The sequence below is a fragment of the Pinus tabuliformis genome, chromosome 6, assembly GCF_031772625.1.
Source record: "Pinus tabuliformis cultivar Carrire ecotype Pingquan chromosome 6, CPIR1, whole genome shotgun sequence".
NCBI lineage: Eukaryota > Viridiplantae > Streptophyta > Pinopsida > Pinales > Pinaceae > Pinus > Pinus tabuliformis.
In genome coordinates, this window is record NC_142292.1 from 152,200,061 (window position 1) to 152,217,278 (window position 17,218).

The window sequence follows — 17,218 nt, forward strand, 5'->3', positions numbered from 1 at the left end:
ACATTTCAAAAAATTCTTGTTCTATGACTGATGTAACACTCTAAAGTCTGCAGGAGGTTCTGCCAACACTCCAGAAAGTGCAATGGGATGTAATGGAGGTTGTTCATCCATTCCTAGGTCATTAGTCATAATGGCAGCATTGATAGAGTTAGTAGTCATGATATGAGGTTTATGTTCACATTCGTTGATAACAAAGATGATATGAGGTTTATGTTCGCATTCATTGATAACAGAGATGATATGAGGTTTATGTTCGCATTTGTTGATAACAAAGGTTTCTTTTCACATTCATTGATAGCAGAGGAGAGGTAGCTATGTATTGGTATCCATGAATAGGGCATATTTTGAAGGTATCGGAGATTTAGAAGAAACAAATGACAAAAGACAGAATTAACGATGGATGAGGTAGATTATTTTGAGCCTGTGAATCTTGCCTACATTGATTTTTCCAATCCCAACCGCACAAGTTCGCAAGGTATTTTAACTCTCAGTTTTAATTTTCAACTTTCATTTCCCTGGCCTTTCATTCAATTCATTGATTTAGGCGGAACCGATTAAAATTATTATATATGGAATGTTTGATTGATCTTTATATAGTAATGTGTAGACTCTGGATTTTTTTTATATCATCCATCATGTCATCGATGAAGATTTTTTGGACTAAGTCTTTGAGCAAATTCAAAAGCTTTTTTCCCTTCCTCAAGAGGAAAAGATGAAATTGGTGCGAAATGAGAACCATCAAGGTTACACTCCGTATCGAGCAGAATCTCTTAATCTTTCCATTCAACCTGAAGGTTTGATGTGGAATTGTGTCTTCTTATATTTACTTCTGCTTTTAATTACATCTTGCTCTACTCAACTCTGAAAATCAATCCATTGAAGTATTTCACTTCATATTTTTTCATATATTCGTTTTTCCAGGGGATTGGAAGGGGACTTATGAAGCTTCTAAAGTGTCGATAAAGGCAAGCGATCTCACGGTCCCAATCAATGGCCTTCAACAGGTATGCAATTCAACGTTTGAAATGATATTTTTTATATTTGTCCAACGTGTAAAAATATATTAAAGTGACAATATTGACATTTTTACATCATAATCACATACTACATTTTCTGTGGTATCTCCATTTTCCTTAATTTGTAAAATTTTATTCTTTCTTGTCAACCCACTATTAACACAAGATTGTTCAAGTATGAGGTTGCCACATTAGATGGTGATAACTACGCTTACTAATTCACAAACCTTTTTTTTCATCTTGTAAATAACTACTACCATCTACTACATCTTCAAGGATGCCGAATATATTCAAGTATTGATCATCCTACTGCTATGAAAACATCTTCCATCCTACCTTTATGGGCACATATTCATGACATTACTTTAATGTTCCACATAGATATCTTGACATAGTATAATAAGGCCGATAGGGTTCCTTACATTTTCCATGAAGACATCATTACTTTGAAACTCTAATGTTCGACATAGAATTCTTGAGATAACATAATAAGACCGATAGGGTTCTTTATTAGGGTTTCTTTTTATAAAACATCAATGTATAGACAGAGTAATCTCTTTATTAATTTGAATTCTTATTTTATAGTAATAAATTAATACATTCTCATTTTATAGTAATAAATGAATAATTTTTCATTTTATAGTAATAAATGAAATAAATTAGTCAAAGATGTAATTTTATCGTGTTTAAAAATAGATTAAAGTGATAATATTGACGATTTTACTCTTCATTTTCTTTCCTAATTCGCAAAATTTTCTTTCTTTCTTGTCAACCAACCATTCACACAAGATTGTTCAATTATGAAATTACCCATTAGATGGTGGCAACTACGCTTAGTGATTCTAATGTTTTTTGTATTCTTGTAAATAACTACTACCATCTCTTTTCTAATTTTTAGATTATTTTGTGACTGACAACCATAACGCTTACAAAATCCTAGCATTGCTTCCATTTGAACTTATTGTAATCAAGATTACTATTAAGCCTAGCATTTGTAAAATCAAACTTTATTTAAAACCCCGTATTTCTTCTCTTATCTTAAAAAACCTTTTTCTTTATTAACTCTCTAGTTTTTGAAAACATAGAAATTAATGCTATAAAAAAAATGAGAAATAATAAGTGTGCTTCCCATAAAATTATGTAGAGTTTTGAACCAGGGAGAAGTGTTAAAATGAAAATCCAGGGCTCTATTAATAACCACACAATCGAAGATTGGTCTGCCTACAGGGCTACAACTTAATTTTCTTTTTCCGGTTGGTCTTCCCAAAAGATATAGAATGCCAATAGCTATCCATACAACTACTATTGTGTCTCCCGCTTCATTCTCTCCATTCGGCATCTAGGAAATAAGTTGTGCGTGTGGGTGTCCATGTAGCTACTGCTATGAAGGGTTTTTAAGGAGATGTTGAAATCATAGAAAAATTAAACGACATTGTTAATGAAAAGAAACCATATTATTAGAAAAAAGACATCAATGAAAATAAACCGCATTATTAGAAAAAGATATCAACCAAACTTGAATTCATTGTAAAGACCAAATTTGAAAATCATTCTTAAACAAAAAAAATGACCAACCAAGCGATACAACAACAACACTGCAGATGTTTATTACATATTACAATATTTCCCTATTAGATATGGAAAAATTTCCTTTTAGTTACATAAATTTTTGAATCTATAAAGCTTTAAGTTTTTTATGGAGATGAAAGTCTATTGATAATGTTCTTTGATTGAGCAATGTTAAGAGAAAAGTTCAATTCCCTTGGTTGTTGAAGGTATATATTTATTATTTTGGTTTGCTTTAAATTATTTCAAGCTGAACAAAACATATAGTATAAATTAGAAATAAATGAAAACTAAAAAAGTTTTTTCCATTGTGCAAATAGATTTATATTTTCAATGATGTAAATTCAAATACTTTTGAAGATTATCTAATGAATAGAATAAACATATGTTTACCTTTTTCTAATAGAATTTGAGAAAAATGTGTGCTTTTTTACTAAATCCTATTGACATTTTATAGTGTTTTAGTGTAACCACTTTTTAAATTTTAAAGATTTAAAAGAACACCATTTCATTTTCCCATTTTTTTTTTATAAAGAGTTTATTTAACATACACTTGTTAATAGAAGGGCAATTTTTTTTTAATAATATTTCATCTTTTAAGGGTTAGATAAATATATACCCTTCCAGATAAAATTAAGACCAACTCTTCAAATTTGATCGCTGTTCCTAAAAGCTCTGCCTCGGTTCATTGGTGTAGTGCCGCAGCCAATAAAAACCGAGGAGAAAAAGGGGCATTCCGAGAATCGAACTCGGGACCTCTCGCACCCAAAGCGAGAATCATACCACTAGACCAAATGCCCTGTACGAAAATTAAGACCGTGTATGAATTACATATGATGAGGTTTAAACATGAATCAATTTATATATAGCCAATCCGCTCCATGCACCGCCATTTAAATTTGCTGGTGCTGTCAAAAGATACATTGTTTCTAGACAAATCGCTTTTGATACCTTTTATGAGAAGGCTAAACGGCGCTTTCACTGATATTGCAAAAAACACACCTTTCCTACTTAAAACTATTATCAAATGAAGAAGTAGAGTAAGGGAGATTTAGTAAATCCAAAAAAGATAGAGCTTTGACACAGTTTATCTCCCGCGTCTTTGAAATTTAATTGCATTATTTTGTTTTTGTTATGATATAAATTTATATCAAATGATTAAATAATTTACAACGTAAGAGTTTGATTACTCTTAAAGTTTGATAGATCTCAATTTACGATGGATTTTTTATACAAAGATTAAAAATGTTGCAAGTGTGTTTTTTTAAATCTATTAATACCAATATCTTACCAGCATGGAAAGTGAAATGTCAAAGCAAATCAAGGATAGCCACATACTAAAGATTGAATGTTTTCATAGATGATCCATGATAAACTAATAGATGAACCATTCAATTCACTCCATGTGCTTAGTATTCTTTTCTATGTAAGTGATAGTCATGTGTCTATACCTATACTCTGTGCAATTTCTGTACTCAAGTGTGAGATGGCAAATCTACTACAAGAATTGGAAGTGTCAAGGTAAAGTTGTAGAGGTCATAAATCTCTCAATGTCTCAATCCAAGAAAAAACAAAGACACAGTGAAAACTTACAACAAGTACATCTTTTCACTGCCTCTCTTTGTGACATTTGTTGTTGTCTCTTCTTAATTTTGCCACATTTAGCTTACTTTGCACCATGCATATATGCGACATCTTATGTTATGTTGTATTTTAGACACATAATAAATTCCCTAAAATCAAGCCATTACTCAATTTAGATAATTAATGCCAAGTTACTAATATAATAGTTTGAATACTCTCCACCATCCACATTAAATATAATTTTTATGATAGGAAAATTTTATATGAAATAATCTTAATAAGGAAAATAATAATTAATATAATAAAATTAGAAAAGAATTTTTAAGGGAAAAATAAAACTATTTTTTTTAATTTACATTTTCAACTTATTTCTTTATAAGTTTACTCAAATTTCAAATGTATGCACTATCGAATGCACAAAATCATGCAAAATTGATACACATCCACAATTTAATTTTACATTCAATGACACTTAAAATTTGAGGAAATTTGAGTTAACTTATGCAAAGATAATTCAAAAGTACGATTAAAAAATATTTGTCTTCCTTTTCATTCAAATATATTTATCTTTATCAACATAATCATTTTGAATCCTATTGGTTCTTTTAGAATTTATTTTGATAATAGAAAAGATCTCCGTCAATTACAATAACACGCTATAGTTATAAAGACAAAAAATCATTAGTGAAAATGAATTCAAATGACTATTACTAAATTGTACGAATATAAGTTGCACAAAAAGTGGAGAGAGAAAATAAAATAAATATATATTTTTATATAATATTGTAACTTTACGTCTCTTATTCAATGAATCATCATATAAGTGATATATTAACAAATCTTCTAATTGGCTAGATAATTTAATTACCTAACATTAAACCACCCAATCCCTAACATTGATCTTTAACATTATATAGTCATAAGTCAATAATATATTATATTCATAAATATAAAACAACAACCCTTAATATGAAATAACAATTCTTATATTTATAGACTTGAATATAAACTTTATAATTTTGTAATTCAATAGTTAAAAAAAGAAGTTTTATCATCATAAATATAAAATAACAACTCATATAATACAAAATAACAATTTTTATATTTATCCATTTGAATATAAACTTTTATAATTTTGTAAAAAAAAAAAATGGTAATATGAATATTTCCCCACACATGACATATCTTTAACACAACAAACCTATTATTATGCTCTTTTAGATGGTTGATCTTGGAAATAGAAATCAGCTAAACAATCATGCATATTGAGAAACCATTCAACAATACACCTTCCTTCTCTTTACATTGAGAAAAACATTTTGTTTCCTGTCATCGAAAATAAAGTGGTTATATTATATATTAACTAATCTAAATATCTAAATATCCATTAAACAAACCAACATCAAATTATTTTACAAGCTTATTTTTTGGTGGCAAAATGCATATCCAAAGAAAAATTGTTCAACCAATTTGACATGCCAAAAACAATTTTGCTAAAATTATTAAGGCCTCTATTTCTTAAAGAACTTTAAAGTAAATAGAAGTCTTGCCAAATGCCTCCTCTAACATTCTCAACACCTAGCATATAACATAAGGCAAGATGTCATTTTAGCACTTCACAACAAACGCCAGGGCTAGCTTGACTTAATGGCCATGATGGACCTATTATTCCATGTCATAAAATTGTTTATGTATAATATTGACTTGCCCTTCTTATCACTATGGGAACTAGTTAGCTAGGCAAGATGGGAATGGTGAATAAGTAGGAATGGTGTTGGTTCCTAGATAGGGTGTAAAATCTTGGTTAGATTCATAGGCGAAATGATAGAGATTATTCATGACCAAGGGATCTTCACATTTAGCCGAGTGGCAAATCAAGCATCAACAATTTATGGCATCAAAGAAGGTTGAATACTCAAACATTGCGATTAGAACGTGATAATGTAGCTCTATGGAGATCACCCAAATCTGGAGATCACCCACTCCTATGACCTGCAATGGTATCAGAGCCCACTCCATTTACACTACAATACACAATAACAAATATGGAGGGCTTCAAGCAGCCTCGAATCATGCAATAGGACTCTGCACGCTAAAGGTATCTTTCCGAGACAATAATTTTCAACATAAATTCCAACACTGTTGATTATTTTCAGGAATGAGGTAGATGACATATAAAATAAATAACAGAATGTTACAATACTAACACACAAAGGAGAAAAACAAAGGAGGTAGCCAAAACAATTTTAACATATTCAATTATTTTCACACATTGCTTTACCTATGAAGAAACATTTACATATATAAAGACTCAATTCATGCACTAAGCAACATAACCATCTAAAACCTCCAAAGAAAAATATTAAAATACATACAATTCCATAGAGAACTTTTGCTAAATATTTTTGGGCATTTAATACCTGCATGATAGGCAAGATTATCCAGAGTACTACACTACAAGGATAAGATGTAATTAGAGGCAATTGTCAACAATCAAGAAGAAAATAGGATGAGACTGTAGGGAGATTGTGAGTTTGATTAATGGAATGCGACATTCTTTGTGAAAGAATGTAAATTAACATATGTATTGGACTATAATACTCTTTGAGTAAGATTCAATTACAAATATAAATGGGCATATGCTTAACGTTGGGTGTAGTAATTAAGAAGAAAATAAGTAGGGGATTGTGAGTTTGATTAATGGAGCACGTGCTTTCATTGTGAAAGAATGTAAATTAACATATGTATTGGACTATATTACTCTTTGACTGAGATTCAATTACAAAGATAAAGGGCATATTCTTAACGTAAGGTATAGTGATCTTTACCTATTGTATTTTCAAAAGTATTCATCCTCAAAATGTAGATGAGAAACCAAAAATGATTTGACTTTGTTATACCAGTCAAGAAGAAAAAGTATCCAGCCTCAAAATGTAGATTAGAAAAGGAGAATGCTTTGACACTATTATACCAGTCGAAAATCGAAACCAAGTTTGTACCGTGGTAGAGTATTATTCTAACCCACCGGTGCATCTCTATAAATGAATATATCTCTTTTCTATTCTAATTCTTCCATTATTCTTCTTTTTCTTTTTCTTTTCTTTTTATAATTTGATTTCTTATTTTTATCCTTTAAATTTCCCTGCTCACTTATTGTTATCATTTGAAGGATAGGGAAAATGAATTTCTTGTTAAAGCACGAGTAACCGAAACAAAATCTCATATCTCAATGCATCAGCTAGGAATCGAAACCAAGTATGTACCGTGGCAGGGTACTATTCTACCACTAGACCACTGGTGCATATTTATATGTGGTTTTCTCTCTTTGCTTCCTAGTTTATAAAACAATAGTTTTTTTTTGCGTTAATCCAATCAACTAAAACCATGTATCTTATCTGGGTCGTTTATATCTGTATTTCACAACACAACAATGAAAATTTTGAGAAGGCATTATTACCAATCTTTTTCAAAATCTTAAAAGGTCCATACCTTATTGGTTTCAGTTTGTTACCTTCTCCTTTAAGCCTCTCCTTGCTAATGTAAAGCCACAATTCGTCTCCAACCTGAAAATTGTGGTCAACATATGCTTATCATGCCTTATCTTGTACTTGGCTTGGCTCTTTTCAAACTGTTCTTGAACCATCTGATGCACCAATTGAACCTTTTCAAAGAATTGCTTGGCCTTATCAATATCACTATGACCATCAATAGTAAAATATTTCCCAAAGATAAAATCTAAAGGAGATTCTAGTAAGTAACCAAAGCATTGCTCAAATGGAGATGCTTGAGTCAATGAATTTTTTTCCCAGTTATAAGCATGTTGAATGTAGTGTAAGCGTTCATCCCGAAGTCGAGATGTTTGCTGCAATAACCATGAAGAAGATGTACTACCGTTATGTTCACCACTTCTGTCTGACCATCAGTTTGTGGATGGAATGTTGTGATCTTTTTCAACTTGGTGTCCACGAGTCCCCATAAGCTTGACAAAAATTTCCCAACAAGTCCAGAATCTTGATCAGAAATAATGCATTTGGGCAACCCAAATTGTACCCATACATGTTGAAAGAGCATTTGTGCAGTCTATTCAAATGTAACTTACTTCTTACAAGGCATCAAAATACACATTTTTCTTAAACGATCCACCAAATGATTTTTCTTAGACATAGGCATTCCTCCTACAAAGTCCATAGAAACACTTTCCCAAGGACGGGAAGGAACTAGAAGTGGAGTATACAATCCTACCTTTCTATTGCTAGGATTACTTGTAGCACATAAAGAACATCCTCTTACACATCATGACACACTATCATTCATACGAGGCCAATAGCAATACCTTTGTAATTGTGCCACATTCTTGCCTACACCAAAATGGCTAGCAATAAGACAAGTATGTGCTTCCCTTATGATGTTGACTATTTCACCCAGTGGAATGCATAACTTTCCAAGATGATACAAAGGTTTATCATGCACATGGTAATCCAATTCGTCGATTAGAACATGACAATGCAGCTCTATGGAGATTGCCCAAATTTGGAGATCACCCACTCCTATGACCCGTAATGGTGTCAAAGCCCACTCCATTTACACTACAATAAACAATAACAAATCTGGAGGGCTTCAAGAAACCTCGAATCATGCAATAGAACTCTGCATGCTAATGGCATCTTTTCGGGACAATAATTTTCAACATAAATTCCAACACTATTGATTATTTTCAGGAATGAGGTAGATGATATATAAAATAAATAACAGAATGTTACAGTACTGACACACAAAGGAGAAAAAACAAAGGAGGTAGCCAAAACAATTTTAACATATTCAATTATTTTCACACATTACTTTACCTATGAAGAAACATTTACATATATAAAGGCTCAATTCATGCACCAAGCAACATAAGCATCTAAAACCTCCAAAGAAAAATATTAAAATACATACAATTCCACAGAGAACTTTTGCTAAAGATTTTTGGGCATTTAATACTTGCATGATAGGAAAGATTATCCAGAGTACTACACTACAAGGATAATATGTAATTAGAGGCAATTGTCAACAATCAAGAAAAATAGGATGAGACTGTAGGGGATTGTGAGTTTGATTAATGGAACGCGACATTCTTTGTGAAAGAATGTAAATTAACATATGTATTGGACTATAGTACTCTTTGAGTAAGATTCAATTACAGAGATAAATGGGCATATGCTTAACGTTGGGTGTAGTAATTAAGAAGAAAATAAGTAGGGGATTGTGAGTTTGATTAATGGAACATGAGTATTCATTGTGAAAGAATTTAAATTAACATATGTATTGGACTATATTACTCTTTGACTGAGATTCAATTACAAAGATAAAGGGCATATTCTTAACGTCGGGTATAGTGATCTTTACCTATTGTATTTTCAAAAGTATTCATCCTCAAAATGTAGATGAGAAACCAAAAATGATTTGACTTTGTTATACCACACAAGAAGAAAAAGTATCCAACCTCAAAATGTAGATTAGAAAAGGAGAATGCTTTGACACTATTATACCAGTCGAAAATCGAAACCAAGTTTGTACCATGGTAGAGTATTATTCTAACCCACTGGTGCATCTCTATAAATGAATATATCTCTTTTCTATTCCAATTCTTCCATTATTCTTCGTTTTCTTTTTCTTTTCTTTTTATAATTTGATTTCCTATTTTTATGGTTTAAATTTCCCTACTCACTTGTTGTTATCGTTTGAAGGATAGGGAAATTCATTTTATCATATGAAGGATAGGGAAAATGAATTTCTTGTTAAAGCACAAGTAACCGAAACAAAATTACTCATATCTCAATGCATCAGTTGGGAATCGAAACCGAGTATGTATCGTGGCAGGGTACTATTCTACCACTAGACCACTGGTGAAGATTTATATGTGGTTTTCTCTCTTTGCTTCCTAGTTTATAAAACAATAGTTATTTGTGCGTTAATCCAATCAACTAAAACCATGTATCTTATCTAGGTCGTTTATATTTGCATTTCACATAACACAACAATCAAAATTTTGAGAAGGCATTATTACCAATCTTTTTCAAAATCTTAAAAGGTCCATACCTTATTGGTTTCAATTTTTTACCTCCTCCTTTAAGCCTCTCCTTGCTAATATAAAGCCACAATTCATCTCCAACCTGAAAATTGTGGTCAACAGATGCTTATCATGCCTTATCTTGTACTTGGCTTGGCTCTTTTCGAACTGTTCTTGAACCATTTGATGCACCAATTGAACCTTTTCAATGAATTGCTTGGCCTTATCAATATCACTATGACCATCAATAGTAAAATATTTCCCAAAGATAAAATCTAAAGGAGATTTTGGTAAGTAACCAAAGCATTTCTCAAATGGAGATGTTTGAGTCGATGAATGTTTTTCCCAGTTATAAGCTTGTTGAATGTAGTGTAAGCGTTCATCCCAAAGTCGAGATGTTTGCTGCAATAACCATGAAGAAGATGTACTATCGTTATGTTCACCACTTCTGTCTGACCATCGGTTTGTGGATGGAATGTTGTGATCTTTTTCAACTTGGTGTCCATGAGTCCCCATAAGCTCGACAAAAATTTCCCGACAAGTCAAGAATCTTGATCAGAAATAATGCATTTGGGCAACCCAAAATGTACCCATACATGTTGAAAGAGCATTTGTGCAGTCCGTTCAGATGTAACATGCTTCTTACAAGGCATCAAAATACACATTTTGCTTAAACGATCCACCACAACATAAAGATAATCATGATTGTTCTTAGACATAGGCATTCCTCGTACAAAGTCCATAGAAACACTTTCCCAAGGACGGGAAGGAACTAGAAGTGAAGTATACAATCCTAACTTTCTATTGCTAAGCTTACTTGTAGCACATAAAGAACATCCTCTTACACATCATGACACACTATCATTCATACGAGGCCAATAGCAATACCTTTGTAATTGTGCCACAGTCTTGCCTACACCAAAATGGCCAGCAATAAGACAAGTATGTGCTTCCCTTATGATGTTGACTATTTCACCCAGTGGAATGCATAACTTTCTAAGATGATACAAAGGTTTATCATGCACATGGTAATCCAATTCGTCTACTTGGTTTCCTTGACGCAAAATTACATATACATCTTTAAAGTCATCATTTAAAGCATATTGTTCAACATAACTCTCATGCATGATAGGATTATGCCTAAGAATAATTGAAGCACTAACAACTGGTCTAGAAATCATTTCAACAACCTTGTTATAGATACCTTTCTTATACCTTATAACCAAGTGGATTTGTTTCAAGGAACACATCCATTTGAAATGCCTTGCTTGTTGTAGCTTAGTTGTGATTGCAAGTATTGCAGTGGTTGTTGATCAATGTGAATGATAGTTTCCTTTCCCATCAAATAGTATTTCCACGTTTTCACACTTTGCACCAATGCATATAGTTCCTTGTCATATGTAGGATAGTGTTGTAGACGCTACAACACCACCCAAATTTTTGGGCATATTCAAAATTTTGGGTACCCCACCACTCGCCCCAAGCTACTAGGGTTTCGATAAGGCCCCCAACCGGTTACTCTTCCCTCAACCTTGCCTATCCACCCCCTTTTGGTGTGCCCACTCACGTTTCATACATTGCATCCACACTTCATGTTTTATCTCAGACGCATGCCTTAGGATTGCATTAGGGTTTTGAAGGTTAATGGCTTTATTGATGCGTCAAGAGTCTCTCATGATTTTGAAACTCATCTTCACATGATTCGCATCGCAATCAGTAGATGCCCTATATTTGAAAAAACGTACATGCATTTTGGTTTTCCTTACGATCGACAATATTGAGGTTTGGGCGAAACCCCAAATGGGAAAAGGTGATCCCCCTCTTGTTTTAACCTAATTCGCATCCCGTTGAGAGTGTGTTTCCATCGACATTTTCAAGAATCATGGGAGAAATTGTTGCATGTCATATGACCCTAGGTTCATGATTGGTTCCTCATCCCGCATGCACATTAGGATTTTTATCAAGGCTTTCATTCCCATGTATATTCAAAACCCTAGATCATGGCAACCAATAATCCAACTGTCGTAAATGTTTCAAGGGACTCACTCTATGGGTGCATCATCCCTCAGGAATTATGTGATATCAAAATCAATTGTAATTAATAGATCCATGAAAGCACCAAAATGTTAAGTTGGCCTCCAAACTTAAACATGCTTTTATCAACTAATATAATTTATAACATCTTAATTGGGGTCATTTATTGTTTAGGCTCCTCAAATGAATTAGTGTATTGATTCATTTTACTTTCACACAAAAATGTCACTATTGCAGAATAACTTATCTTTCATCTCGTCTTCTTTTTCAGGATGCCCTGGAAGTACCTCGGACTATGCTACAAGTAGTCCCTTGGCATGACTTCACTAAGACGCTCTGATGCCAAGAGTTCCTTAATACGTGGCATGGTGGATGTTTGAAATTATAAATGGGTTATGTTTTGGAGTGCGAGCCATCATGATGTGCCCAAAAGTCGTATGGGAGGTCTTTGCACTCAGAAAATTAAAAACCATAAAAATCCAACAAAAAATCTGAAGCAAGGCATGGGGACGTAAATAATAAAAGGGATGGAAAGCATATGTCATTGAAGGTGCCATTGGAGGTGCAGATCAAAGAGAACGTTTGAGCCCAACACGGTTATTTAGATGCTAGGTGGAAGCAACACCTAGAGCATGACTAAGGAGTCATGTATTCCATATGTGCAGGGGTTATATCTTTTCCAAAACAAAATTTGAAAGGGGATCCTCAAAATAATCAAGGTTAATCATGAAAAGGCGTTGATGACAGATTCGCAGCATTGGCTTGAAGCCCAATTTATTTATTCAACGACCTTTTAAAAATTCAACGGTGCATGTCTTGTTATTCTCCAAAGTTGCATCAAAATAGAATCCTCTAGGTATTTGATTCTACATCAGAGCAGTTATCCTAGAACAATGCAAATATGAATGTGCACTGGGAGTGACATTGCTTGGTATGCACGGAGCATTGGAGAAGGAGTTGTTGCAGAAGTTGAATGCTGACTTGGACTCATTCTGCAAGTCTTCGTTCCCTTTATCAAGCTCGAAAGTCACAATAGCGCAATCCACAAGCAGCCAAAGGGTGTGATTGTTATACAGTGCGACCATGCAACCTTGGGCAAGTCATATCTTTTCAATCGCACTCCATAAGCAGCAAGGAAGAGAGACCTATCTGGAATGCGACTTTGCGACCTCCAGCAAGTCGCACTCCCACCTAGTCACATTATCGCATGGATCTATTTGCTTCATAAACACCACTGACTTTCGTTTATATATACGAAAAGGGCCGCAGTAAAGACAGTTGAGTTTGTGATTATTATTATATGAAGTCTTTGTATGCTCCCGTTGATAGCCCAACTAAGCCACAACCATATCATCCATTGCATGCATTGATTCCAGCAACCCCGGGTGAACTGAAGAGGAACGAATTAGCGAGATCAACCTCGGTATCTCATGAAGCGCCACTGTGGCTTATGATATGTTCAAATTCATAATGAGACTATCTACCTGCCCGACCTGTTGGGATTAATATTTCACTGATAGCGAGTCATGGTGGTTCACAATAGAAAGGTTATTTGTACCTAGATTTATGGCTCTATTAACCAAGGACAAAAAGGAGTTCTTTTAGCTAATGACACAGCACCACATATATTACATAGTCACCCCATTTCATTATGATTCATTTTTCAAATTTGACGTTTTATGGATGTCCATCTGGGCCTGTTGCAGTCCACTCGGACCTACACAGCTCTGTAACATCCCATGATCTCTCTGAAAGGGAATGAAGGCAGATTCATCACGGTGTTGCACTAAGAGGAATAAATCAATGCACTAGGGGACCTTTTAAATCGCAGTGGGAAGGTAAAGGAATGTGTATGAGAGACAACACATTTTTGTAATGCATCAAGGCAATAACTCCCTTCTTGTTTCCTTCCTTAAAAGACAAACGTTATGCGCGTAGTTGTGGGATGCATGGTATCGCCACACGCAAAATGATCATGCCCAACCTATTGTATGTGTTTATTAAAACCAATGAGCATGTTGTGTGATTGTACAAACATCCACAAACTCGTATGATTGGGAAAAGGCTATAAGACTTAGCAGATCAACACTATAAGTTGCAGAGTCACATCTCATTTCCTTAGGAAAGATACCAAGGGGTGCGACTGGCTATGATTTTAGACCATTGCGACCCTGATGAGCCTAACAACCATTGAAGTCACTGAGCCATATTCCAGCATTCTGCTAGAAAGTGTGACTCCCCTTAAATGTGACTCTACGACCTCTCCCAAGTCGCCAAGTCGCAAAATCGCTCCCAAAGCAGGCAGAGATTGGTGTGACCTCTCCTATCCTGTGACTTCTGCGACTATGCGACCGATTTTCAAGAATCTCCTCCAACAAGTCGTGAGGTCGCAAGCGTGACCAACCATCGAAGTGCGACTTCCAACAAGATGTGATTATGTGATTTCTTGATCACTATTTTGTCCACCTTATTTAAGTCACACTTCTAAAATGAGATCAGTTTGAATACTCTATTCCAATTCAAATTTTCTTTCTTTGCTCATGGGAAATCTCGACTAGGCATTTAAGAAATTCAAATAGGTGTGGGATGATTTAAAATAGGGAAATTTCAGTTGGGTAGTAAGAGAACTCGTCTAATTTTGAAGAGAATTCAAACGAGTATGAAGAGATATCATATTGGCTTGAAGAGTTTCTGAGGAAACTTCAGGGGATGCTACACTGTTTTGAGCAGGAAACATGGGTTGATTAGTTCCGACCAATATTTTGGACTCTGATCCCTATAGAGACCTCCTGCTACCAAAAGGGGCAACATTTTTGGCCTCACTGTTGTTGTTTCTGCTACTGCATTTCATTGTTGTCGCGACAATTCTAAGACCAATATCCTATCCCAAAGATGAGGGATCTATATACCCTATCCTAGGCAAAAGGAAGTTATGTGTTGGTTTTTTTGTTGTGGAGAAACTTGGATGATGAAGAACAACCCATCACCAACACTTGCGAAAATGGACTCTTTCTTTCCCCTCAAATTGCTCATTCATTAATTTATCTCATTTATTTCCTTTTACTGCCATATGTTTATCACGGGTTTTAATTGATGATTATGTCCGTGCAGGATTATAGGGCATGAATGTCTCAATCATATAGATTCGCCACCAGTTGGAGAATGATTCAAATCTTATGAGGATTATGGAGCATTTTTCCATCCCAAAGGGTTGCGACCATAGCACATCAAGACAAAGCCACACATTCATCAGTTGCTCAAAGTTTCCTCAACCACAAAGTTAGAAGGAAGAAAGCAAGATGTTGGTCCATGCAGAAAGATTACAGTTTATCATGAAGCTTCCCTCGCTAAGGTTCTCCTCCAGCAAGCTGGATGGTCCCTTGCAAGCTTCAAGAACCCCTCAATAACCCCAAGGCACATCACCAAAAGATTGATGTATGCGAGTGAAGCATAGTGGCAAGAGAACTAGTTGGTTCAAGGACCAAGCATCTGCATCATTGCAACATATGGGAAACAAGCATTCTAGGGTTTCCAATGACCCTCTACATCCCTCCCCTCTCTCTTTCATCATAATGTAAATTTCACCCACCATTATACCATCCACTATATTGGGACTGATGTGGGCATGTAAAATCATTCTTGGCCTGAGAAAGAAGTGGGAAAACTCAAGAGTCATGGGGGTAGTTGAAGGGACACGAGGGAAGGCCAAGGGTCACGATAGGTGAACAATCACCTCATCTCTATAAATGTTTCCCTAAGCCTCATTTACAAGTGACTTTAGCACTTCAGTTGAGGCAAATATAGATAGCTTATTTATGCTTGAGAGTTAGGTCCACTCAGCTCTTGGTAGCTAGGAGAGTGGCTTTGCAGTAGGGCTAGGGTTTTGACATAGGGAAATGGTATGAACAACCCATGTCCCACTATTGGGTATTGACCAATTGCATGATATGTATTTGAAGTTGCAACATATTAATAAGATGTTTTCTTTTATCTTTGGCACTGATTCCCATGTTCACTCATGGTGGTTGTATTAGATGTCTGGTACCTCACCATATTTGTGCGTGTGCCTTCATATACGCAAGATGTTATGTTCTGATACATAGTGGTTGCATGCATGTTTCGCTTTCAAATATGTGTTTACTTGTTCCTTTCCATGTCGGTGACCTATTATGAACTACTTCATAATTGACCTCCGACATGTTCTTATTTATTATGTCCAATGGGGTTTTAGCTCACTAATCGCTCTCATTGTTTATCTCTTATTATCATTGTTGTGACTTGTTTAAACCTCTTTCTGTAATTTGTTAATATTGGGTTGATTTTGTTTCATTGCCTGGGCACTTCATTCTCACCCCACTCTGGCACCTTCTCATTTGATAACCAAGAGCATAAAACATTCATGGCGGCAGCTGGGAACACATATTGAATGGGGATCCTATCCAAAAAAACTGTGAGGTCTAATCGGGACCTCACACCAGGGAGACTCCTCAGTCATTGGCAGTACATTTTGGCCCGTCAATAAATTGGCGCTAGAAGGAGGGCTAGATGACAAGCTGACCCCTTGGAGCCTACAGTTTAGTTTCATATATGTTAATGGCTCTAACCAGAATCTTTCTCCCGGGGTGTTTATCTGGTTTGTCTATTTTTTGATTTTCCATCCCCCAAGAGCAACTCCATCACTTGTCTCAGTTAAAGTTTGATGGTGAGGATGTAACACCTTTGATTGAGCACATTTCTTATTTCCTTGAGTTTTGTGAATCTTTTGAGATCGACGATGAAGAGTTTGCTTGTGTGTTTTTCTCCCTCACCCTTGACGGTCGCGCCAAGCGATGGTGCCACATGTTGTCGACAGCATCCATTCATTCATTCGAGCAACTCATCGGTAAGATCTAACAAGCATTTGACAAGTACGATTTTCAAGATGTGTTAAAGAGGATAAATGAGCTTAGGATGAAACCTAAAGAAT

General features: G+C 34.8%; 1 non-coding gene across 1 annotated transcript; it reads right to left on the minus strand.

Moving 5' to 3' along the window:
• Positions 1-3,310: 3,310 nt before the first annotated feature.
• On the minus strand, positions 3,311-3,382 carry TRNAP-UGG (transfer RNA proline (anticodon UGG)). Its single transcript has one exon. It is a non-coding gene; the product is annotated as a tRNA-Pro (tRNA).
• Positions 3,383-17,218: the final 13,836 nt, after the last annotated feature.